This window comes from Panicum virgatum, chromosome 8K (genome assembly GCF_016808335.1).
Source record: "Panicum virgatum strain AP13 chromosome 8K, P.virgatum_v5, whole genome shotgun sequence".
NCBI classification, from domain to species: domain Eukaryota; kingdom Viridiplantae; phylum Streptophyta; class Magnoliopsida; order Poales; family Poaceae; genus Panicum; species Panicum virgatum.
Window position 1 is genome coordinate 16,594,911 of NC_053143.1, and position 26,334 is coordinate 16,621,244.

General features: G+C 42.4%; 1 long non-coding RNA gene across 1 annotated transcript; it reads right to left on the reverse strand.

Annotated features, from left to right (window-relative positions):
- Window positions 1-21,851: 21,851 nt before the first annotated feature.
- On the reverse strand, window positions 21,852-22,549 carry LOC120644066. The gene is made up of 2 exons (XR_005663379.1): window positions 22,230-22,549; window positions 21,852-22,134 (listed from the first exon to the last, which is right to left on the reverse strand). It is a non-coding gene; the product is annotated as an uncharacterized LOC120644066 (long non-coding RNA).
- Between the last annotated feature and the right edge of the window lie 3,785 nt (window positions 22,550-26,334).

The window sequence follows — 26,334 nt, forward strand, 5'->3', positions numbered from 1 at the left end:
CATCATAATGATGAATCATGCCGACGTGAACGTATTCCCGTACATGATCGGCTAGGAAACAGGATTTCTGTGCATGATCGGCTGGGGGGCAAAACCATGCTCCGTGATCGGCTAGAACAGAGGGTTGATGACAAAGTGCAAGATGATCAGCCGATGCGCAGGGATCCAGAAAGAGATCCACACACACATCGCACTAGTCAACCTCAGTAGTGTCCAGGAGGTTTGACCAGATCGCAGAAGAGGCGTGTTCAAAGGCTACGCCAATTGGAGATTATAGAAGAAGAACAAGAACAAACTCCAAACAAGAATGGGGTTAAATCACAAGTTTGGCGTGTCAGGTCGAAAGCTGATGATGATAAGGATTCTGGATCGCCGGCTGCGCCAATTAACATGGTCTTCATAATGCTGAAGAAGTTCATGGCACCAGCCAGTAAGGATAAAGAATCAGAATTGGAAGAGCCCATGGCTCAGTTGAATTTGGAGCCAGTACCAGCAACGTTTGAGAATCCAGAAGATGATAAGAGGCAGCATCTAAAAGCTTTATTCTTGAAGGGGTTTGTCGATGGAAAACCAGTTACGAAGATGCTTGTTGATGGAGGTACAGCTATGAATATAATGCCTTATGTGATGTTACGCAAGCTGGGGAAGAGTCAAGACGATTTAACAAAAAATGATATGATGCTCAAGGATTTCGAGGGAGTCGTGTCTCCTGTGCTGGGAGCATTATGTGTTGACTTGATGTTCGGTAAGACCCTTCCCACTACTCTCTTTGTTATTAATGGCAAGGGTTCGTACAACTTACTCTTGGGACGGGATTGGATCCATGCCAACTGTTGCATTCCATCTACTATGCATCAATGTCTTATACAATGGGTTGATGATTCTGTCGAAATAGTGTCTGCCGATTCGTCATTCAGCATTGCATCGGCTGAAGCTCACGTAATAAGTTATGACAACATGAGTTGCCTTTCTGGTCAAGTTTGGGAGAAGGATTTCTTAAGAGTGGCAGATTATGAATCTGCATCAACACAAGCAAGTAATTCTTCGGATGATTCTTGATGGAGGAAGGGACAATCGATTACAATATCGGCTAATAAATAGTTGTAGCCGATACATTGAGTATCACCTCTAACAAAAAAATATATGTAAAGCTGATTGTAATTTGAATACATCGGTTGGCATGTGGCCGATGTGATATATGTCTCCCTTAGAGCAATAAAACACCAATAAAAGAGAGATGCGTTTTGTTTGGAGAATTTGCTGTTTTTTGCATCCAGATGTTCAAGAAATAAATGTAAATTAGGACAATTAGAGTGTTTGTGTCATGATGAACAGATTCAAAAGTTGCAGTACAAATTATTGACAAATTTCTTACATCAATCCAAGAACATTCTAGATTACAAAGATCGCACACAGACGAATCTGATCAACTTCTTGAATTACCTGATTATCACTCTCTAATGAACCAGGAATTGGCTTCAAGCGTTTGTGGAGTTGGTATGCCTGGCTAGCATATTCTTGTTTCTCTCCTTCAAGTCTGGTGATGGCTGATGGGATCTGTGAGAGATCATTGTCTGCAGTGTCTATTTCTTGATTGATTCGGTTGAGTTCTTGCAAAAGGCGATCATGCTTGGCTTCCAATTCTGCTTTATTTCTTTGGAGAGCAGCCTGGGCATCATTCAGAGATTTGATTTCAGCACAGGTTGATCCCACTATAGCTTTAGAGTTGTCCCTTTGCTTGGCAATATCTTCCTGTTGAAGGCGATCAGCAAGTTGCTTTTGAGCTCGAAGAACTTGTACACGATGGCTTTCGATATAAGCCGTAGGTGTCAATGCTTCCTATATTGACTCAGGGAGTTGTCCTTCCAAGTTCTCCAAAATGGCGCAAATCGGCTTGGCATTTCAGACTAATTGACCGATGTCTTGATGTAAAAATTGGAGTGTTTCTTGGAGTTTGTCGTTGACATCATCAGACAATGTAGCCAATTCAGCCAATGTTGGATCTTCTTCTTCTTCATGTGGAGCAATTCCGATCTGGAAGGAGAACGTGGCGTTGTCTGGTGATTCTTGTGCCTAAAAGGAAAATAAGAATCAGAGTAGCCGATAAAAAGTAGTGATGTTACAGAATCGGCTGGAGAGGGAATATTTACCTATTTTAAGTCCAAGTCAGAACCAGAAGGGGCAAGAAGCAGTGGTGAAGTAGTAGGAATTGAAATGTCCGGCATGTCTGATTGATTTGATGATCCAGCTAGTGCCTGATGGGCAAGCTGAAGATAATTGTCAGAAACTTGCAGAATGAATTTACAAATGAATTCTGAGGTTTAGCTGAATTAGTGAGAAGTTGCCCCGAGTTTCTTGGAAGCTGAGGTTAAATGCTGCAGTCAAAGGAAAGGGCATGAGTTTCAGAGTTATGGAAAATATAGATGATTACTAGTGGATGGAAAAGGGAATTTGATGGAATATTTATAGCCTCTATCTAAAGGGTAAAAAGGGAATTTGATGCGCCGCCTGCACAAGAAACATGAGTTTATTTGGACGTTGGTGCAGATAAGTGATCATGATTCGAGTTAATTTCAGAGCAAAAATATATTACTCCAAAACTGGAGGGCGTGTGTTGACACCGTTTTTTGACATGTGTCAAGGAAAGTGGTGTTGTGAAGGGAAAGTTACTGATTTGAAAGAAATCAAAACATGCACAGGATCAGAGTCGGCCGATGGAGTTGCAGCCCATGGGTCAAAGGAATATTCTGAGAATATGCAGATCCGTGTTGTTTGGCAATCGGCCGATGGAAGTGTTGCCGACCAGTTAGAAGGGGAGAAATTCCACATTTTATCAGAATTCTGATGATTCGGTTGTAATTTAGGAATAGTTTATTTTTAGAAAGTCTTTACTTTTTAGTCAAGTAAGGTGTTTGCCGTAATCGGCTAGGACTTGTTAGCGTTAGGCTATATATATCAGTTGTACGGGACCGAAAAAAGTTGATACAAATCTAATACAACAAACCCTTTATAATTTCCTTGCAATTTACTTTCCTGTCGGCGACTTCACTATTTTCTTTTCGGCGAGTTCTTTCAAGCTGATCAAGGACATCTCACATTCAAGCAACTTGATTTGCTAGTAAGTTCTCGTTTTACCGAGTATATCTGAGCTTTAGCTTCTGGGCGTATCGCTGTAGCTTCCTTCAGATCTATTCAAAAGTTATTGAATTTGTTTAGGCTTTGATTTCTAGCGTATCGCTGTTTTCACGTCTAGATTTATTCACAATTTATCGATATCGGCTAGATCTATAGGTTTTTCTTGTGTTTTTGGCTGTTATCAGACCTATCGACCTAGAATACGTGAAATCGGCTACAAACCTTGTGATATTCTTGTAATATTATAAAAGCCGGTTTAGATCTATTTTAGGTAATATCTATCAGCATTATTTAAGTTACACATTCGTAGCTTTTATAGTGTTAAACACGTGCAATCGACTGCCCTGAGCCGATTTTGTCGTTTCCCGCATCGGCTGATCTGCTGACGCGTTTGTTTACTCCGCACTCGCATTAAATATCCTTTTGTTGTTTTCCTTATCGACAGAGCTTGCCGATAAATTTGTACGAGAGATATTCGAAATTCCAATCGATACTCTCTCAGATTTAACATTTGTTTGTTCCTTGTCAATTGCAGGTCAAATTGACTGGCATACTTGGTTGACTTTTCGAAGCTTTGGCGAACACTTGCCCTCGGATTCCAGTGTATTGATTTTTGCATCAACAGATAATCTATTGCAGCTTGGGTTCGCTAGTTAATGAACAGGGGTAAGATAAATAGTATAAAGAGTTAGTGTGACACACAAGTTCATACTCAACTCGAACAAAGATAAAGGTAGGAAGAAAGAAAGAAGATAGCAGCTCAGGTCTTATGTACTTAAGTTAGCTATATCTATATAATCCCATGATTAAATTATCTTTAGATTAACCTATCGGGAGACCGCTACTAGCTGGCAGAATAAAACTGACAACCATATGGCTCTTTATGGACCTCCTACCCCCAAGCCAAACGTGGAGGATTACTGGGAACGGACAGAGCTGTCACCACATGCCGGCTACCACTACAAATTGTGAGAAATGGCGACATCCAGTAACACTTAATTAATCCAGACACCACGTCTACATCAACAAAGCGATACTCTAGTATCCCACACAGAGCCTCCACCCTTCGAATGGATAGTCATCATACTAGAGCAAACATACGAATACTGGAACGGGTACCAGAGTTCTAAAGATAATATGTTAATCATTCAAGCACAGGGCAATGATGCACACAAATCATGAAGTATATGTCTGACATCTCAAGATATAGATCATGCAGATATCGGTAACTATAAGATAAGTCTATTACAAACGACCGAGAATTATAGAGAAGAGCTAGAGACGAACTCATACCAGAACTCCTGTGCAAATTCAGGGACCCGATGACTACTACTTCATCGTAAACTCCACTAACCTATAGAACTACACAAGAGAATGAGCTTGAGCTTCAATTTGAGGTGTGAACATGTGGTGTCTCTATTCTCACCCCCTCTCATATTTATAGGAGAGAGCCATTGGTGTGCACGGGCTTAGTACTTGCATTGTAATCGTGACATAAATGATTGGTCCTTACATTACAACTTGTGGCCGTGACATTTGTGTGCTTTTAAATATTATTATGTCTAAGAAACTTAATTACATCATTAGAAATGATATTGAGTTATTTTCATAAATTATTTTAACTCAAATGCGACTAATGGACGTGTAGTTATGTATAGCTCGGGTACGCGTAGCAATTCTTAATGAATAAACAATAATAAATAATTGAAATAAAATAGGATTTGAGAAAATAGGAAAAATCCAACCGGTACCAAAAGGGACGCCTGCTTGTGTCCTGGAGACAGACCCTTTGGTACCGGTTGCTCTTTCCAATCGGTAGCAAAAGGCGCTTTGGGCACCGGGTAAAATACCCGGTGTTCTAGACGGACCCCTTTGGTCTCGGTTCCCTAGTACCTTGTTGGAAAATTGGAACCAAAGCTGGTTTCTAACCCGTACTAAGGAGCTTTTTTCTCGTAGTATTTTGTATGATGAGGACAACACTGCTTTGGAAAAGCACATTGATCCTCCGCTAGACATTCCAGGTCCGATCACAAGAGCTTGCGCGCTGTTGGTACTTTGTAACGTTACGAATAAAATCCGCAAATGCACAGATATCACTGTAGCTTTCAGCCAGGAGGATTCTGGGTTATCGTATCCACTGAGGAACGTAAGTACACTATCTACGGGTTCAGGCTCATCCAAGGACACAAACACTGGTGCAGGAGGGATAGGACAGAGAGGACTTCCTAAAATTTAGAATCTATGTTTAGAGGAAGAGATACTTCGCTGTTATACTTCGAACTACTGGTTTCAACCAGCTTGAGAAAGCCGATAGCTCCAACAATAATGCTCTATCCAATATCCGAACATAGAGGATTATTAGGGCTCGAACATGGCTGTCGCCACCTGCCGGCTACCTGTACAAACCGTGGGACTATCAGACAACTGAGTGGTATAATCTAGCCTAGACATCACGTCTACGCTATTCCCTACTGATCTTAACCCTGGCCAAATTATCCTTTTCTATCCGGAGTCTTAAGCTAGGATCAAATGCTACTCTAAGCATACACTCAACTTATATAAGGTAGAAGAAATAACTTGCAACGAAACTCTAATTCTAAATAAAAAAGACTTGAACACTTACAACCGAATAAGCATCCGTTGAGGTATCAGTGGAGAAGAGTGCCAACAATCCCGGCACTTCCCCCGACTCCTCCTCACTCTCCGCCTAGTCTTCTACACCTCCTAGACTACCTAAGCATCTAGGATGAAGGTCTCCAAGCTCCAAAGGAAGAGAGGTGAGTTGAGTTTTGTGTGGTGTGTGTTTCATTCCTTCACCCCCCTTTCTATTTATAGGAGGGAGCCACGGCCAGCAGGGGTGCATTCTGCAGCTCTTCCTCCAAGGCTTCTGGTATGTCGGTTTCTTGCTCTGGTGGGCCTTCTAATCCATGTTTTGACACGTGTCGCATTCTGATTTGCTGGAACGTCGTGTCTCGGATCATGCCACACCATTATGCTACAAAATTAGCTTAAAATCACCTGCACACATTCTAGAACATCATCTGTGAAATTCCACATTATGGTTCAATTTTGTGCAAGAGTCGACGGTCAAAATAGGTTGTTAGTGACCGTCAACACGCGCGATAACTAAACTTAGAGGTTCATTCGTAAGCACACTCCTATGTATGATTTTGAGAATATGATGCTACATAATAATTATATTTTGAGAGGGTCTTAGAGAAGGTCTTATGCGTGGAGGACCAGCATGGGCAACCGGAACAAGGTGGAGGCCCAAACTAATTTGACTTTGAGTTCATTTCAGAGTCCAGTAGCAATCAACACTAAAATGGACGCCTAGGTCACATACGGGCTCAGATTCAGACGTTCAAGATATGTATAGAAAGCTAACGAGAAGACCTTTACAATGGCTCAAGTTTGAGACCCTAATTCATTCGGAGTTGACAGTAATCGTCTAAACAAGTTGACAAACAGAATCTATCTCGGCATTGCGACACTATCATTAAGTCTCTGGGCCCTGTATCGTGTTGGAACCCATTGGAGGTGCATCCATGGGTTCTGATTGGGTTTTGTTTAGATTAATCTGTTAAGAATAGTTTTGCTATTATTTGTGACACCCAAGGTGTTTAAAAATCAATGATAGTCAACATAGAACAATTAGTCGAATGAATCTGAGGACGAGCAATTATTAAATACAACAAAAGGCAAATTAAATTGAAATTCAAATGTTGGACTTACTTTGTAACGGAAAATAAAGAAGGTTTCAACTCTATATCATGTCCAAATCACCTCACAAGAAAAATGCACACAAAAATCTGGTACCATTAGTGACATGTGCCAGATTGGAAGCGGGCCCATTTTCATCCCAAATACATATACAATATTAAACCCTTTATAGAGAATTTGAACTTTTTAAATTAATTCACAAATTATTGCTCAAATGAAAACGTGCCTGAAACAAAAGTTGTAGATCTTGAAATTTTGAACAAGTTGGGTATTCAAAATTTTTTCATTTGAGGCCAGGAAGGAGAAAATTTGAGTTTACGGATTGTACCCTGAACTTTCCTCTATTTATGAAACTACCACTGCCTTCATCTCTCTCTCTCCTCTCCCTCTCACAGTGCCCGTATGCCAGCGTCGGACATGTGGGCCCATCCGCCCACGGTTTTGAGTGAGACCGCTCCACCCTAGCCTCTCCTCGCTCCGTGTGCCATGCGCCCCAGACCACATGGACAGGCGCCACAACACCCCCCGCATGCGCCACTCTGCTAGCATCGCCTCACCGTACGCCCTCCCTGGCCCAAAATCAACCTCCCCCAGGAGCTCTTTCGCTTCTCCTCGAAGGCTCCCAATCCTGTAAATAGGACCCCCCCCCCAAGCCGCGCTAAAGCTCCCCAGATTGGCTGCCCCGCCACATCGCCGCCGGTGCGCCGCCGCCGTATTCAGTTCGCCGCCGGCCCCCCTCCTCCATGGCGAGCTCCTCTCGGACCACCTTGACCCAATCTTGGGCACCAAAAGGTGCACACCAACCCCTTCTAGCCTCTCCACCCCTTAGCTCACGCCGCCGGCAATGAGAATTGCCGAAAAACCGGCCGCCGCCCATCCTCTGTTCCGGCCAGGGCCTTTCTGCAAGGAAACAAAAACTTTTAGGGGCTAGAACATAAAAAATCACATGAACACTTGAATCCAAATCAGTGAAATTTGAAAATGCATAACAATTAATAGGAAAATCCTAAAAATATAAATCCAACTATTTTGGAATCTTGTAACAAAGCCTACAACTTTCATTACATGCACATACCTAGTTTTTTCCTACATTTTAATCTAGGATAAAGATTAGATTAAATAATTCATAAATGTTCTAGGAGTTTTACTCATCCTTTGGATCTGGTATTTGGCTAGATGATACTTCATGTAATATGTAGCACTGTGTAGAAGTTTGAAAGACCATGGACACCTCTAGCTAGACGAAACACTAGTCCTTCCTAGATCTAGCATAATACTTTGCTTTTTATTTCTGGATGTTCTGTTATAGTTCTTTGCATGAAACTTCTTCCATGAGCTTAGAATACTAAACGAACACCAATGCCCAAAATTTGGTTATTTTATGTTTTGTGTAGCTAGATCTATGATTTAATCCTTAGAAATGACACCATTGTGTTAAATAGTTGTAGTACCTAGAAAATCTGAAATTTATACCAGTACTTGTTCTTGAATAAATAACCTTGCATACAAAGTTTGAGGGACAAATACTGAGTAGAACGAACCTGAGATATCATTTACTCATGCTATCACCTTGTTTAGCTTGTGTATTTTCTCATGGTAGCTATGGTTTGTATCTACCTCCGAAACTTTCTCACAATCAGGTTAGATGTATATGGATGCTGTACAAAAAGTTTGAGGATGATTACCTAACAAATCTAGCTTGAATGTTTATGCATGTATTTAGATGAATAAATGCTATACTAGCAATTATAGCTGGAGATAAATGCTGAAATTTTTACTGAATCATGTTCATGCTTAGAGTAGGATCTGGTAAAAATTTGAGACCCAGAAATCCTGTAGAACTCTCGGTACATTTTAAGTTTGTCAAATTTATTGTTCCTGTTTCATAATTAGAAAAGTTCTGATAAATTTACTGTGTGTTGAGAATCATGTGTATAATGCTCTGTAAAAATTTGAGCTTCAGAACTATTGTAGATTGTTCTGTATAAATTCATCTTCATTTTAGCATGCTCTATTTTAAATATTTTTCATGTCCACATGCTTTACTGTTTTGTCTGAAATTTTTAATACAAGACGCTGATCAGATTTACTACCTTGTGTAAATTTTGTACTACCAGAAACTGTCCTAGCCTATGGAGTTAAATGGTCAAAGAACCTCGTGCATATTAACTTGAAATAAAAACCGCCACCCAGTTCATTTTATGAAGTAAAGTAAAGTTATAAACTACTCTACAAATGATTGATCAGTAAATTAAGTTAAAGAGGTTTATCACCAAAATGGCATAAGTGTGGTTTACAACTCTATAGTGAAGGAAAGAAATATAATTGTACCATGTTGTAACAAAGAATCTTTTTGCATTCATATAGAAGCTTCCCAACTTGTTGACGGTACTTACGAGTTGGTGCCAACGAACGAGAACGAGTCCGCAAGTACACAAGTGAACTTGGTGGAATTGATTCAAGACCCGAACCAAAGTTCAGAAGAGCCCAAGGCTAACAGTTCCAAGGAAAGCAAGCCCCGGTGCATTTCAATGCCTATTATTTTCACTTATATGCAATCTATGTTGTAATTTATTTATCTGTGCATTTAAGTTTCAGGAGTCGACTGTAACTATAGATGCATGGTTCTAGGTACCCATGTGTTGTTTACCTTTAGTTAAGCTCAACTAGATGCTCTGCTAACTAGGATAGGTAAAAGTCAAATAGTTTCCTGCTATTCGCGAGATGATATGTTCTGACTGGTGTATCACATACTGCAATCATAAGGATTATGGGCGGGGTCATGGGATCATATTTATGGTTGAGACCCCGTCGGTTTAGTGAAAAGGTAGTAAGGCCACAGTGTGTGGTAGATTTGTTAAGATTTTGAACATACTAATCACATGCCTAGGAATATGGTAATCTGTAAGATAAAGTATCTGATTGGACCTGCGAGTGGACTTTACTTTCACTCTCTTTTGGATGAAGTCTAGGATGAGCGCAACATGTGGGTGCAGAGTAGCCTACTCTGTAGTCGAGGGGAGTGACCCTGATCCACAGACGGGAAAGAAAGGGGAGATGCTGTGTGGGTGACTTCGTTCCCCATGCGTGTGTGTCAGGTTTGCCTTGCAAGGTTAAGAACTCGATTCGAATTGGCTGCCGCTCACAGTCAATGAGACTGCTTAACACTTTTGCCACATAGAGTAACAAGTGGAACATGATGAGGATAACATGGATGCTTGTTTAATGCTTTATCCAACATGCTAGATTAGTTATAGATGCTCATCTAGACTGGTTAAATTAACCTAGAATCTTGAAGACAAAATGTGAATATAAGGTCTTACTCTCTGTTGCTTTTCAGCAAAATAAACCTCAGAGCTTTACAGCCTTGCTTGTCTAGCTAAGTGGACTAAGGTCTATCCATTGACGGGTAAGCCTTGCTGAGTATTAGTATACTTAGCCTTGCTTATGACATTATTTTCAGGTGAGGCTTTTGAAGATTGCTGGTTTAACTTGGCCATGTTCCCTTCTTCTGGGTTGGTCTGTGGAGTGGGATGGATCCTCAGCTGGTGCTAACACTACACCCGAGTGATGTCTTGTATGGGCTTTATCGAGATGTCATGTTATTGTTAGCTATCGTGTTTTTACCTACCGCTCAATAAAGAACTTTGATGAACTGTAGTTAGAACTTCTGTAGTACTATATCACTTTCATGAACTGGTTTGTATTAATTTTAAATTCCACTGCAAGACTCTGTGATGTATGAAATGTGTGTTGTTGTACTCTCTGGGCTTGCCTTCGTGTGAGTGTTTGCTTGTTCGATCCCGATTTACTGTGGCTTTAATCAAGAGTTTACTCGAGGAACTGCCGAGGTTTGTGTGAGTTGGATCTGACTTGCCATGCAACAATGGTTAGCGCACTTAATCCGAGCTATTTTGGGTGATTCCACCACAGCTGGCATCAGAGCTGAACAAAGTAGCATACCAGAGACTGCAACAAGGTTTTCTAACAAGAAACCCTTAAAATTTGACTTCAAAATGTTAAGTTTGCAAAAATGCATTGGATAATTAAGGAAGAGTCTAGAACCTAAAACCTTAGGGAATTAAGGGTACGTTATAAGGTGGATTAATTGTTATGACAGACTCCCCAGTACATTACTTTCAGTACTTTTAATTTAGTACTTGAATTCTATAACGACGCACCTACGTGAAGGTAAGAATGGTAAGAATCCTCAGTCAGCTAAGGGAGTCTGACCTTCCTGTCAGTGATGCGAGCCGAACGCTGAGCTCAAGTAGTGGCCTACTTAAGCTACTGCCAATATACCAACCATCGGTTGATTATATTGGGAGTAAAAGGGCTTTGAATTGGAATTTAATTCCCCATCGACGGTATTTAGTCAATGCTGTTTTCATAGCGTATGCTTAATGTTGTCCATTCGGCGGGAATTATATGGATGCCGGTTCTATACTGATCGGTAATGAATGAGGACGCTTTCGTGAGTGCTGGCACGAAAGGTTCATCGATATATATATTCTATCAGTTCTGCAGGTACGCTAATCATGAACCGATAAACTTAGGATGACTACCGGCTAGTTAAATAGTGAGAGTCGTAGTAAGTATGCCGCCGAGTCAAAGCATAAGACCAAAAAGTATTTGGCAATTCCCTCAAGTTGTGAGGATGACTAGGACGTGCATTCATTCAAATTCGAAATCGAAATCGTAAAGGAAAACCCGTGTTTCAATGGGAAGCAGAATTCAATAAGGACTTCTAGAGGAAAAAGCCTAATTCTGTTGAAAACTAAAGAACTCGAATTTTTAGACCCAGAAAACAACCCCATATAAAGTTGAGCCTATGAGAAGAGTAGTAGCAAAACAAGTTCACTATAAGCTATAAACATTTTGGAATTTTTAGAGCAATCTGCAGTAGAGAACATGATGAGTTTTGAACTACCTGTTTCCCTGTCTAATTGTAGCAGTTTGGACAATTAAATTTTTTGATGAACTTAGGGACAATTTCTGATAAAACATTCAAAGCTAAAGTTGTAGATAACTTAACCAAGTAACTACTATAAAATTTTGAGAAATTTTAGACAAGTGGTTAGGTTCTGGTGCACGACACAATAGCTCCTTGGATATTATGTTTTCTGAGTCAACAGACATTCAATAACTTAAGGATATGATCACCTTAGGCTCTGAACTAGACCTGGGTTGAATAGGAAAGTTGTGCACAATTATATTAGGAACCCCCTAGAAAAATTTGACAATTTTTAGACCAGAACTTCAGCAGATACAAATTTTTCTTTGCACAGTCCAGAATCTGTCTAGCAGGTTTTAGCAATCTGTTCGCTATCTCATCATTCTATCTAACTTATCGCTGATCCTTCTGTCTTTGGGCAGATGGAGGACCCAGTGCTTGTAGTGGTGGACGAGCAGGGGCACGTTCACTTGGCTTGCCTGCACTGGGAGGGCAAGCCCTGCCTCTTGTGGGAGTTGCTTAGCATAGCGGGGTATCCCCACCCGCCACTCTACGAGGGTTTTGACTTCATAGAGATGGGTGTAACATCCCGTCACACCCCAAAATTTCCATTTATGGTTGTTAATATCATTTTGAATATAATTATCCACCTACTAAATATTCTGAGTATTTTCCAGAGTTTTCTATAAATTATTCTCATATTTCTATAGAGCTAAATCCATTTGATGAATGTTCTAGAATCCTTGTCACGAGATTCAAATATTTTATTTGGACTCCTCGTGTCCCAAAATATCTCTAGGATTATTCTTGGCATTTTTTTGGGATTTTTAGGATATATTTTTCATGGATCAAAAGATTTATCTAGATTTTTCTAGATTTATTTGAAGCCTGAAAATATATTCTGAGTGACTGAAATCCCTTTTCTTTTCTTTCAAGTCTGGATTCAACTTGTTTTGCCCCATCGAGTTTCCAGTTCTCTAATCTTGCTTCGCAGTCAAATCACTCTCAAAACGGTGTTGTGACACATTTTTTGTTTCCGACTATACTCTGCTGTCATCGCCATTAATTCTGATGACTTGCACCATCCCTCTAAAATTCTAAACTAACTTGGTCCCTCTCTTGCTCTCTTTCTAATGTGTTCGTGCTCCAATCAATACGGGCTGCACCGTGCTAACAGGCAGCCAACAATTCTAGAAGAAACACGCCTGTGCTGGCCAACGGCAGCACTTCGTGTCCGGCACGGAAACTAGTGTTCTGCGCCCCAAAAAGAAAAATCACGAGGCCCCCAGTCTCACGTGCCCTGCCCTACCGTGCCTTGATCGGCTGCATCCGCCTCGCTTTTGCACGCTGCCAAGTTAGCCCTCGACCCACCGCCCTCACCACACCTGCATCTACTCAGTACCGCCGCCAGGAAGCCGAGAGCTAAGCCTTCCTTGTCCCTGCAACCGTGCCTGCGCACCTACCGGGAGCCTCGCATCTAGCCTGTTGCTCGCGTCCGAGCACGTCGTCAAGCAGATCGCCGCTGCCCTGAGGCCCTCGCGCGCGTCGGCCTCTCGGCCACGCACCCTTCCTGGTGCGCCTCTACCACCAGGAGCCCGCAAGGCCCCGTGTGCTCCGTGTGCTGCCACCAGATGTGTCAGGCCCAGCGCCGCGCTGCCGGCCCTGCGTGCCCTCGACTCCACGCCCTGATGTCGCCGCGGCTGCAAGGGATCGATGGGAGTGCACGTCGGAGCCAGCTGCCGACTGGTGCTCGTCACCGATTCGCCACGTCTGTTAGCCGCCGGACCACCACCATGATGACTCCTCGTCGAGCCGAACCCGTTTTGACGGTCTTCGTCGGCCCTTCATCGCCGGCCACCGCCGCCCACGGTGCTGCCGTGGCTAAACCGCTCCGCTCCATGGTGACCACCGCTCCGACTCGACTCGTGTCTTTCTCGGTAGCATCTCGGTGAGAACCCCTCCATGTCTTTCCCTTCCGGCCTCTATCTTGCCTCTCCATGTTTACTATTGCCGCTGCTATCTTCTGCCGCTACAGCATGCTAATAAGTGTGGTCGCCATGCTTTTACAAGCCACGCCGGCCATCACGTACACCAGCGCCATGCATGCTTATGTCCATACAAGGCAAGCAAAACTAACCACAGGTGAACATGCCTAACCAGCTCTGGCCAGAATCACTCACGTCAAGTACTTCTGCATCAATATTTGATTCGTTCATGCATAATCATTTATTTAATCAATTTCCTTTCTTTTCATTCAACTTCTAATTTATACCACTGATTTCTCCCAAACATCTTGTGGTATTATTTTTTAATATCATTTCATTGTTAAGTATTATGTGGACACTGCAGATTGATATCATATTAATAATTAGCTTCAAATTGCTTCCATGGTATAGTATTTACTATCTAATTATTACTATGCCATTGCACCGCAATATGAAGTTAAATTATTAAAGTGATATATTACTTTCTGATGTGCACATTTCTTTCTAATGATTTATCCTTATATCATCATCTTATGTGTAAGTCTGAATTTAATTTTTCCTGCGCTCTTGTGATCTTAGCTTCGAACCATATCCTTTTAGTGCATTCCTGTAGTGCTTTTCTTTTGTTTAGAGCTGTGTTCTTAGTCGTGCTTGTTTGGCTTGTTTCTGGTATGTTTGTGCCGATGCTTGTCGCGAGTAGAAAGGAGCGCAGTTCGAGATCTGTGAAGATGAAGAGTTGCAAGAACAAGAGTTGAAGACTCTGAGCAGTTATTATTTGGATTTAAGGTAAGTATATTCCTTGATCATGCTTTGTCCTAATAACATTTATTTTAAGCTTGCATGCATTAATTTTGATGGGTACCTATTATCCTTATTTGATTATGCATGTCCTCGAATAGCCGGGTTACTTTTATAAAATCTTTTGGGTAGTTTGCTTAGCTGCTGAACAATGGTTATGGGTGATTTGATACTTGAGACTTCCTTCTATAATTGATACATTTTTTTTGGAACAATACGATGAATCTGTGAACTTGATTAAAATCAACCCGAGAAAACAGCGCAACCACAAAAACTACATGGCTCTGGTCTTGGCTAATTAATTAGATTTCTCTAGCCTGTTAGTAGCTTACCGAAAGGAGCAAGAGGGGGATTAGGTTTAAGAGGGGTACTCGGCCTGCCAAAGGGGTTGGTACGCCTACGGGGTACACTCGCTTTGGGGGAGGGTGCACTCGCCTAGCAGCTGAAACCTTAGCGGGCTACTACTGGTTAGGGAGTCTTTGTGAAGGCATCGTAGCGTCCCTATGCAATCACACCTAAGAAAGTATGGTATTGTGCCTGGCTAGCACAGCATGGTTGGGTCCAAAGTTCTTTTGAACTTTTACGCGACTTGTGGATAAAGTGTGCAACCTCTGCAGAGGGAAAATTGATATATCAGTCGTGCTCATGGTCAAGACCGACTCGAACCCTCACATGTCTACTTAATGGAAATCATTGATTAATTCAATTATTTAAATGTTCCAAGCTATTTGTTTTCAGATATATATTTCTTTTTCATAAATGTGGGTTGGTTCATACATGATTTAGTAAACAGATTGTTAATGTTCAACTGTTATTTAAAATGCTTACCGCTTTAATTAGCCAGCCATATCCTTGCTTTAAGCCTTTCATGTCATTTATTTCCAATATACTTGCTGAGTACGACATGTGCTCACCCTTGCTATACCAACACTGCTCAGAGAAGAAAGTTGCAATAAAGTTGAAGATGCTGTAGAGTTCTAAGCGTACGCAACTCCCGGTCGATAGCCTGTGAAGTGTGGAGCCTTCGTTTTCAGGAGAAGCTGTACATCTTTGATAATCGTTTAGAGTTGTAAGTCTCTTTTATGTGATATTATTGCTTATTATTCTATTATGACGTATTATATGTATGAAACTTGATCCTAGCATACATATAGTTATGCATTCGGTTTTGTTTTAAAAACCGGGTGTGACATATCCGTACAGGACGGCCAGCACCCGACCGATCAAATGGGAGGGAGGACACGCGACAGCCCATCGACCGCGGGTGTGAACAGCGCCATCCGTACCGAATAGCCGGGTCTTGCTCGCCAAGGAGACGACCCGGGACGAAGGCGTGGCAACCACGCCAACTCCCACGCCGCCATACGCACCGCCCACTCCCGCGAGGCATGACCGTGCATCGAAATAGGGTCTCCTGGTAGGGCCACAGTGCAGACTGTACCACCTACCCGTACCCGCGACAGAGAACGAGAGAGAGGGCGTCAACTCTTCCGCCCCGCACGCCATCATCATGACCACCCTGTCGCCACCCCGTTAGGGACAGGCGACTGCAACCGAGCGAGGCCGCCTGACAAGCTGAGCCCGTCAGCGAGCGTGCCACTCTCCGGTCAGAACCCACTCAGGAGAGGACGCATGGAGCATGTACGGATGGACAAGCGACTGGACGACCACCGAACCCCGACCGAAGCGCGTAGATCATCCCGACCTACTAAGGATATGATGGGAGCACCAAGCCCTTTGCCCAAGAAAACCGCCCAGAACAACTACCGCCACTCCCAACCGACAGAGTGGGGCTCCCCAACTGACAAGGCCGAAGAGTCAACCACGGAGAACAAGCAACACACGCTAGCAACAGAACTCTGTAATAGGGGGGTCCCACCTTGAAGTATAAAAGGGGGATCCACCACACGTAGGCAAGATAGAGAACCACTCCTTCACTACTCGAAGGCTTGTAAGCTCCCCGGCAACTTTAAGCACCTGGGCTCGAGCAATACAGAGAGAGCACCACTCCCTCATACTGGACGTAGGGCATTTCCGCCCCGAACCAATCTAAATCCCTCGAGTCATTGTGTGCTAGACCATTCCGATCTGACGCGCGAGACACGAGCTATCAAGTAGTTTGGTAGTCGCCCAATTCCGGCTGCGACAAGTAGACTAGAGACGGGAACATTATATTGATGGTTGTAAATATATGTCAGCATTGGAATGAATGGTTGCAGGAACTTGCTCGAATTTTTATCTATGTTTACCTGCAAATCTGGGTGATGCGATGAATACCAAAGTTGTTCCAAATGTTGTGATCAACCTGCTCGTAAAATTTCAAACTCATCGGACTTGTGTAGCCAGCGCTATAGTCAATATACTACCGCTCTGTTTTCTAAAAAAACAGGAATTCCAGAGAGGTAAAAACTGAATTTTTGGTTGCGCTACCCACATCTCAAAATGCATTTTTACCAGCTCCTACAAATGCTTTTCGTAGTAGTGTTGGTTGCAAAGAAATATAAGTTATGACCTTTAGTGGGGACCAACTATATAGGTCTTAAAGATTTGTGATCTCATCAAGTAATATGTAGGAAATCTTATCATTAAATACCATCGAATGTTTTTCCTTGGATCTTATGACTTCTCATCATTTTCAGAGTTACCTAAGATCCGCTGCGTTCTTCCTGATTCATACCCCCAGCTAAGTCCCCATATTTTCTTATCTTGCATAATACTTAAAAAATTCATCTAGTTTTAATATTTTCCATCACAAATATTGCCCTCTGATTAATATTTGGCAATGTGCTCTTTTCATGTTAGGATGAATGGAACAAGGAACAAGCGATGCGAAGAGATTGGAAATTTGAGGCAAATGCTGGAACCTTTTCTATTTTAGTTTCTGGTGTTTTGCTTTTGATGCTAGATGACAACAAGTAACTTGCTATTTTGATGTGCTTCTCAATGTAAATATGAGATATATTTGATTTTATGCTGTGGTAAATGGGCTGAATATTTTAATATGTTTTCTGGACTGAAATGATAATTCTAATAAAAGGGCTGAAAATTGGGCCAATTTGATGGGCGGAAGCTTTTATGGGTTGGAAAAAATGGCCCAAGTTTTAAAAGTGTCCTGTTAAAAATGGGCCGCGAATGCAACGTCATCGTCCATGTCATGGATTAAGCAATCTGTCACGATTTCAATAAAAATATCACAAGGTGTAATCTGTTTTGCTCAAACATGACGAAATTCAAGATCGTTACGATGGTTTTTTAGCGATCTATAATGAAATTTAATTGATAGATCGACAGATTTCTAGTTGTGATATTTTACAGATTGATCAAGTATTTAAATTCAAATCATAAGATATGAAAAATTTATATTCAAATTAGAGAATTATTTGTCGGGCTGGATGTTTTCATAGGCGGGTCTATAGCTACGAGAAGAAAGGGCTGGTCCATGTCACACACTTAAATTCCAATTTCGGGATGTGAATACATTTTTCGAATAAAATTACCCGTTTTCTAAATATCCTGAGAATTTCTCTAATTTTTCTGGCAATTATTCTCATTTTCTCTACAGCTAATTCCATTTAAGGAAAAGTTTTAGAATCTTTTTAATGAGATTCATGTATTTTATTTGGACTCCTCGTGTCCCAAACTATCTCCAAAATTTTTCCATGTAATTTTTGTGATTTTTAGGATATATATTATTTTGTGGATTAAAATATTTAGGAAGGTTCGCTGATGCAACTGTTAAAACCTTAGCGGGCTACTACTAGTTAGGGAGTCTTTGTAAAGGCCTCGTAGTGTATCCATGCAACCATATCTAAGGATGTGTGGTGAGTGTGCCTGATCAGCACCGCGTGACGTGTAACACGATAGGTGGCGAAAGTGTGGAACTCTGCAGAGTGAAAACTGATATATCAACCATGATCACGGTTAAGAGCGGCTCGGACCCTCACATGTCTAGTTAATTGAAATCATTGCTTTAATTCAGTTATTTAATGTTCCAAGTTAAGTTAATGGTTTATTCAGATATCTACTTATTTTTCATAAACGTGCGATGGTTTCACACATGAATAGTAAATAAGTGGTTAATGTTCAACGGCAATTTAAAATGCTTACCACTTTGTGTTCAGCCAGCCTTGTTCGTTGTTTAAGTCTTGCATGTCATTTATTTCTGATATACTTAGTGAGTACGACTTGTGCTCACACTTGCTATAACAATATTGCTCACAAGAGGAAGTTATTATAAAGTTTGCTAAAGATGTTGAGTTTACACGTACGCAACCTCCGGTCGATTGTCTGTGAAGTGTGGAGTTGTCGTTTCTAGGATAAGCTGTGTATCTCTGGTAGGTTTTTTAATTATTTTAAGTCTATTTTTCGTGACATTCTTGCTCATTATTCCATTATAACGTCACTATAAATATGAAACTTGATCATGACATACATATCACTACAAGAAACTATTTAATCTGTGACGAATTTTGCATGACATTCTTTGAGAACATCATGGATTCGCTATTATGGTTATTAAGCCCAAAAACTGTGACATTTTATTAATTTCGTCATAGTCTGGCCAAAAACACCACGACGTTTAAAAAAATTCGTCACTAAGAGCAAACTAAAGCCCAAAACACCGTCATGTTTTTTCAAATTCATCACGAACAACAATTTTTTTCTAATAATGCCACACCACTCAGCTTACCTATACGGCCATCCACATCACCGACGTCAGGTCAGTCGGGGCATCGCGGCCCAGCTCGGCTCACCCGGCTTGGCCGCCGCAGCCCAGCTCGACTCAACTCCAGAATTCCTCCACTTTTCCAGTGTGGAGGTCAAATTGCTCAAAAATAGTGCGTGGAGGGGGCTCGAACACAATACCTACTGCTTAAGACCGGCACGCATCTACAACCAGGGTACCTTCTCATTTGTACCTCCTTCGAGTCGCACCTCGCACGCCCTTGGGTCGCGTTTTCCCCGCCACCGCCCACATGTCCGATGAGGATTCAGGTCTAGGGACGAGGGGCATTGCTCGGTGAGGCAGATTCATGTAGATCCACGCCACCCAATTCGACGCTGCCACCTTTGTCGCGTCGCCGCCGCGTCCGCGCTCTCGCCACGCCGTCGACAGCGTCGCGTCCACGCTCTCGACATGACATCGAGACCGCTGCGTCTGCGCTCTCAACATGCCCTCGACAGCACTACGTCCACCACCCGCGCGTCCGCGTGCTCCAGACACGCCACCAGCCGCACCATACCGCTGCAGACGACACGTCCAGGCACCGGCAGCATAGCCGTCCACCTCCTTCACTCATCTGTTGTAGCAGCTCCACGACGAGCGGCGCCATCCCAACTCCGCCATTGCTGAGTAGAGCAGCACGGTGTCCAGACCGCTAGCTATTCATCTGCTGCAGCAAGGTATATATCTGAAAAATATTTCGTGATTTCCTTGGCTGTATGGCTTCAAATTGGTATAGACTTTTCATTTGGGTTTGTCTACAATGCTTGATCAGATGGATCGTAGTTGGGTTCGTGGCAGATTGTTTTCCACTGAACACATTGATGGTGTCAAACAATTCATGAGCTTTATTGAAGGAAAATTTAGTGATAATATTGAAATTTTGTGCCCTTATGGTAGATGCCTTAATCAGAAGTAACTTTTTTCAGCATGTTCTGAAGAAGCACATTTTGATGAATGGCATGAACAGTATTTATACTCAGTGGATTCATCATGGAGAGAGCATCGATGTAGAAGCTTTTCAGCATCCTGTTGGTTTGCATGATGGTTTGCATGACTATAGTGATGGTTCCAGACATGAAGAAGATGACAGTGTTGATTGTTTGGAAGGGCTTACAAGAGACCTACACACTGTAGCAGAACAAGAAGGGCAGGATGGAGAAAATCATAATGGAGAAGATCAGGATGGTGATGTAGAACTTCATGAGGAGTGCTTCTTTAAAATAGCTATGAAAGAGGCAAAGCGTCAGTTGTATCCTAGTTGTACCAAAATTTCAAGGTTCTCTTTTGTAGTAAAACTTCTTCATATGAAATCATTATATAGGATAAGCAATTCTGCCTTTACTGCAATATTGAAGCTATTGGCTAAAGCATTTCCGGATTGCAATACACTCCCCAAATCCTATAATGAGGCAAATAATCTTTTAAAGGAATTAGGTTTTGGATATGAATCAATACATGTGTGCTACAATAATTGTGTGTTGTTCAGAAAGAGATATGCCAAGCATGGCAATTGCCCTGTTTCTAGTCTATCAAGATGGAAAGATCCTGAAAGAAAGAAAATTATACAGAAAGTGTTGAGGCATTTTCCATTGACCCCTATGATAAATAGGATGTTTGAGACAAAAGAAGCATCAGAAAATGCGCAATGGCACAAGTTAAAGCGGCAACCTAGGGAGAAGGAAATGAGCCACCCAGCTAATGGTGAGGCATGGCAAGATTTTGACAAGGAATATCCAGATTTTGCAAAAAAATCCAAGAAACCTTAGACTTGGCCTTGCAACTTCAATCCTTTTTCAGAAAAGAACACAAGATATAGCATGTGGCCTGTGTTTGTTGTGCCCTGCAACCTTTCACCTTGGGCATGCATGGAGGAGTCGAACTTCATGATGGTTTTGCTTATTCCAGGTCCTACATGCCCCGAGAAGGATTTTGATGTGTTTTTAGAGCCTCTTGTGGAAGATTTGCTTCACCTTTGGGCAGATGTGCGTACCCATGATGCTAATTCTGGCAAATTGTTTAATCTTCGTGCTGCAGTTTTATGGTGTATCTATGATTATCCAGCTTTGAGCACTCTTTCTGGGCGAACAACAAAAGGCTACTTTGCTTGTACTCATCGTGACAAACACCCTCTTTCGTACAGCCTAAGGAGCAAAATTGGTTATTTTGGACACTTTTATTTCCTTCCCAAGGGGCATCATTTGCGGAGAACGTACTCCAGCGCCCCCCATCACCGCCGGTTCAAAATGGCTATCACCGCCAGTTTTGGGGGGCGTTGGATTTAAGTCGATGGTGATGGAAGGATCCATCACCGCCGGTTCGGTGATGGGAGGGTTCATCACTGCCGGTTCATAAACCGTTGGTGATGAGTGTGTCAACCGTTGGTGATGATGACTCATCACCGCCGGTTTGTGTCTCTAACCGGCGGTGAAGACCTTTTTTCCATAAAAAAAATATATAATAATATTGCATCAATTTTACAGCTTATATAATTATAGCAGAAGAATTCAACCAAAGAGCTCATACATCAAGATTAAACGAAATAGTCCATATATCAAGATTAAAACAAACAGTCGATTAAAACAAAGAGTCCATACATCAAGATTACACCAAATAAATTACAATGTTTGATAAGAATAATACGACCTATGCATTACACCTAGAGTATGCTGCATTACAATATAGATAACGTACAAGTGCTCCCCTCTTAAGGGAATTATGGCGTGGTAGTCACTTCAACCTTCATCAAAACAGTTACCTGATCATCAGAATGTTGTCGAGCTGAAAATGGAACACAGGGTATTCCGTTCAAAAGGCTGAAGAATGAAACTGAATGGATTGTTATCGACAATAACGATTATGCAGAAATCTTTTGACACACAAGAAAGATCTTTCACATGTTCAAACACACCTGTGATGGAGGAGAACGCCACTGACGCCGTCGTGATCTCTGCAAAACAGGCAAGAACACAATTGCAACATGTAAGATGGCAATGTGAATGATTCCTGGTTGCTGCCGCATAGCATCAGCTGGAGATGTTAATAAACACAAAGTCATGTCCATACTTCATTTTTGAGTTGCTATGAGTCCCAGTCAGTTCCAATTTCCCACCAACCGAGTTATGCAAGATGAATGGATCAAAGGTCAGGTCACCAAAGATCTGATCCCTTTCTACTGAAAGAATAACCAAGGTGTTGTTCTGCACTTACAGCCCAGGTGAATAGCAGCATACCAGCTGTTGACACTCAAAATTGGCACGATGAAGGTTTTCTGGACAATTTGGGCAGGACCGGTCAGACCTCTCCCTTGAACCAGTCAGACCGGTCTAGACAAGTTTGTCAAATTGCAAATTAGACTGCACCATTGCATAGATCTCGTCGAGACGATCGAAATGCATATATAGAATGTCTAATTCGGAGTCCGGATGAGGGAGTTATGCCTCCCAGAAGACCTGCACCCCAGTCAGACCTGTCAGACCGGTTCAGAGCGGTCAGACCGGTACAGAGACCGGTCAGACTGGTCTGAAACACCCAGTCCGAGTTAGGAGTTGTATTTTGACACAGAATTTGATAGGGTTCCGACTCCTAACTGGTACAGACCTCCCCACCCTATATATATGAAGGGCCACGGCCGATTGAGGATAATCCCAATCGATTCACACATTTATCCTTTACTTTTTACCTCCAAACCCTAACTTTTCCAATCTCATCTGTTGTTCTTCGCTCGTCTCTACGGCGTTCGAGGATGTTCTGAGTAGCCTGCTAATCTCAGAGCAACCCTAGCTCCATTAGCTCCGACGGGGTCCCTCCCGAGCTCTTGGTTCTAGGTCTTCGCCGTCTTCCTGGAGTACCGGTCTGACCGGTCCGCTATACCGATCTAACCGGTCGGTGCGGGGAGGCTGCTGGTGTTGATCGTTTTGACGATCTTGCTGCGCATTCTAGCGCGTTCGAGTGTGTTGGCACAAATTAGTGTCAACATATTTTTTGGCGACTCCGCTGGGGACAGATTAATCTGGTTTTTAAACCGATCTAATCTAGTTCTCAAAGAAGATGGGCGTCATCATCGACCTCGACGAAGGCAACATCTCCACATCTATCGAGGAACTCAGCGAGGAGGAGCGCCAAGAGTACTTGGTGGTCAGGGAGCACTTCAAAGCATAATTCTTGAAGGGATTCAAGAAAAATCAGCAAGGCCAGGTCACGAGGGTTCAAGACTTCGTGATGCCCTCCTTCACGCTCAAGAATAAGCAAGTCGAGGTAATAAGCAATGTAAGCACTTCATTTTCCGACTTGTTTGGCCAATTATCATCTATTATGGATAAGAAAATTGCTGATATATATAAGCCCATGAATGATTTAAAAGATCAAATAGATATCATGAAAAAAGGCAAATCCGTAGATGATAATTGTGCTTTCCAAACTGTTAATTCATCGGCTCTGCCAGGATCTGTTCAAGAACCACTATATGGCATGCCGACGAACTATTCTGCAGGGCAAACATCACCATTGCAGCTGGTACAGCCGAATGCGGCTGGACCGGTCAGACTGGTCCAACAGACCGGTCAGACCGGTGCGATGGTGGTCAGCCCAGTAACATCTACACCGAACACGTTTACTCTTTGCTCGGCAATCCTTAGCCGAACCAATGAGATGACAAATTGTGTGCAGCCTTCTCCTTCACAAGAATCTGGTTCTCCACGTGAACCTATTCTTGTTAATGTACATGGAAATTCTACGGGGCATGCACCGATAAGTTCGGTTCAGATGATGGTACAAGATAATTCTATAGAACATCGTCTTACTTCTATAGCACAAGCATCCACGAGTGGTAGATGCAAAGCCGATCCCGCTAGGTTAAAAGAGGATCCGGCTAGTGCGATGAAAACTAAATTCGGTGTGGATATAGGTAATTCTACATTATACCAAAAGCCATATCCTGCTGAATTTGATTTAGTTTCTTTTCCTGCTGGTTGGTGTGTTCCTGATTTTGAGAAATTTAGTGGTGATGATAATAAAGCACCTTGGGAGCACATTGACCAATATATCTTACAACTGGGAAAAGCTGGTTTTCATGAGGCTTTGCGCATTCTCTTATTTTCATTATCTTTGACTGGAACCGCTTTTTCTTGGTTTTCTTCATTGGCCCCGAATTCTATTCAATCTTGGAATCAGTTGGAACGTGAGTTTCATAATCGTTTTTATAATGGGCACAATGAAGCTAAACTGTCGGATTTGGCATCGGTTAGGCAAGGCCAAGATGAGCCTGCTTCGGATTACTTCCGAAGGTTTAAAGATATCAAAAATCGATGTTTAAATTTAACAGTTTCTGAAAAGGAATTGGCTGATTTAGCTTTTGATGGTTTGCGTTCTTATTTGAAAAAAGAACTCGAAGGCTTTGAGTACCACACTGTTAATTATTTGCACATGAAAGTCTTGGGTTTAGAATTTAGACTCCAGAGCGCAAAAGATGCCCATAATACTCATCGGTCCATACATGTCGATTGTAAATCTGATTCGGATGATGAGAAAAAGGAAGCTTATGTTGCTGAATTCATATGGCCATCAGATGCTAAGGCATGTTCTTGTTCATCGCTTAAGCCGATTCCAAAGAATCGGCAAGAACAAGCTCGTTTCACTTTTGATGTTTCTAAGTGTGATCGTATATTTGATGAATTGCTTAGAAGCGGAAACATCAAGTTGTCTCATGTCATACCACCGCTTGAGGAGCTGAAGCGGCATGCATATTGCAAGTGGCATAATACTTTTTCTCATGCAACTAATGATTGCAATATCTTTCGTCAAAAAATCCAATCGGCCGTTAATGAAGGACGATTAGTAATGCATGAGGTAAAAGATGACAAGGCGTCATTCCCTGTCCATACGATTGATTTGGATAATGTCAAGGTACTCATTCAGCCGGAACAAGCCGAAGGAGCAAAAGGGAAAAATGTTATCATTGGTGAGCCAAGGCCGAAAAATATCAATGACAAGATTAAGGCTAGGGAAGTGACGATGGAGAAAACTCCTAATGGAAAGGAGTCATTGAAGATCACTGTCAAAACTTCAAGGCCCGGGGGAAAAGAAAGTTCCTCTCAAAAGACGAGTCGGCCTGCAACTCAGGCACGACCGGTCAGACCGGTCGCATCAACCGGTCAGACCGGTCAGGCAGAAGGCCGGCCCAGAACTTTCTAGCCTAAGCGGCCGGAAGGAGGTACTCAGAAGGTTAATGAGTAAAAGGTGTAGGGGAATTTTACAAAGCAGAAGCTCACCTTCGTTCAGTTACTGCACAAATACACAAAGGCCATTCCAAAAGATCGGCCACTAAAAAAAGAACCAAGTTCACCTCCGCGTCAAGGAAAGCGTTCTTCTCTTAGGGGAGAATCCAGCAAGCGTAGGGGTGATAGCACTATAGTATTGCCTCCTCAGAAGGTGTATGCTGCTACGTCATGGGCGTCACCGGCATCGGGTTTTTCTTGTCCTACATGGGGGCATGAAGGAATTTAGATGTATTGTTATCCGATGCTATACCCACCATCTCACCACAGGGAGGAGGATCACAGAAGGCTTGTGTTCAGCAAGGTTGCATGACCAGTGCATGACCGATTGAGATCCAACCAATCAGGTCAGAGGCGACAGCCTGCACCGGTCAGACCGGTCGCCGCTGACCGGTCAGACCGATCTCATCAGAGGCCGGGCAAAGCTCATTCTCCGAGATAGGTTTACCGTGTCAAGGAGAAGAAAGAAGAGGTACAACCCACTATTGATCCAGAGAAAGCTAAAGCCAATGATGTTGTGCAAATCGGCAATATCAAAGTGGTTGTCAATGATGCGGGTACAAGGCCGATGGTTTTTGGTAAATCGGTCAATCCTTCTATCCAAAGGCCGATCATGGCCAATGATCATGAGGCCAGCAACAGTAACTCGATATCAAAGTACTTTCAACCAAGATGGTGTCCTTCAGGGTTGACTCGTGCTCAAAGAAGGAAGCTGCAACGTCTACGTGCTCAGGAGAAGAA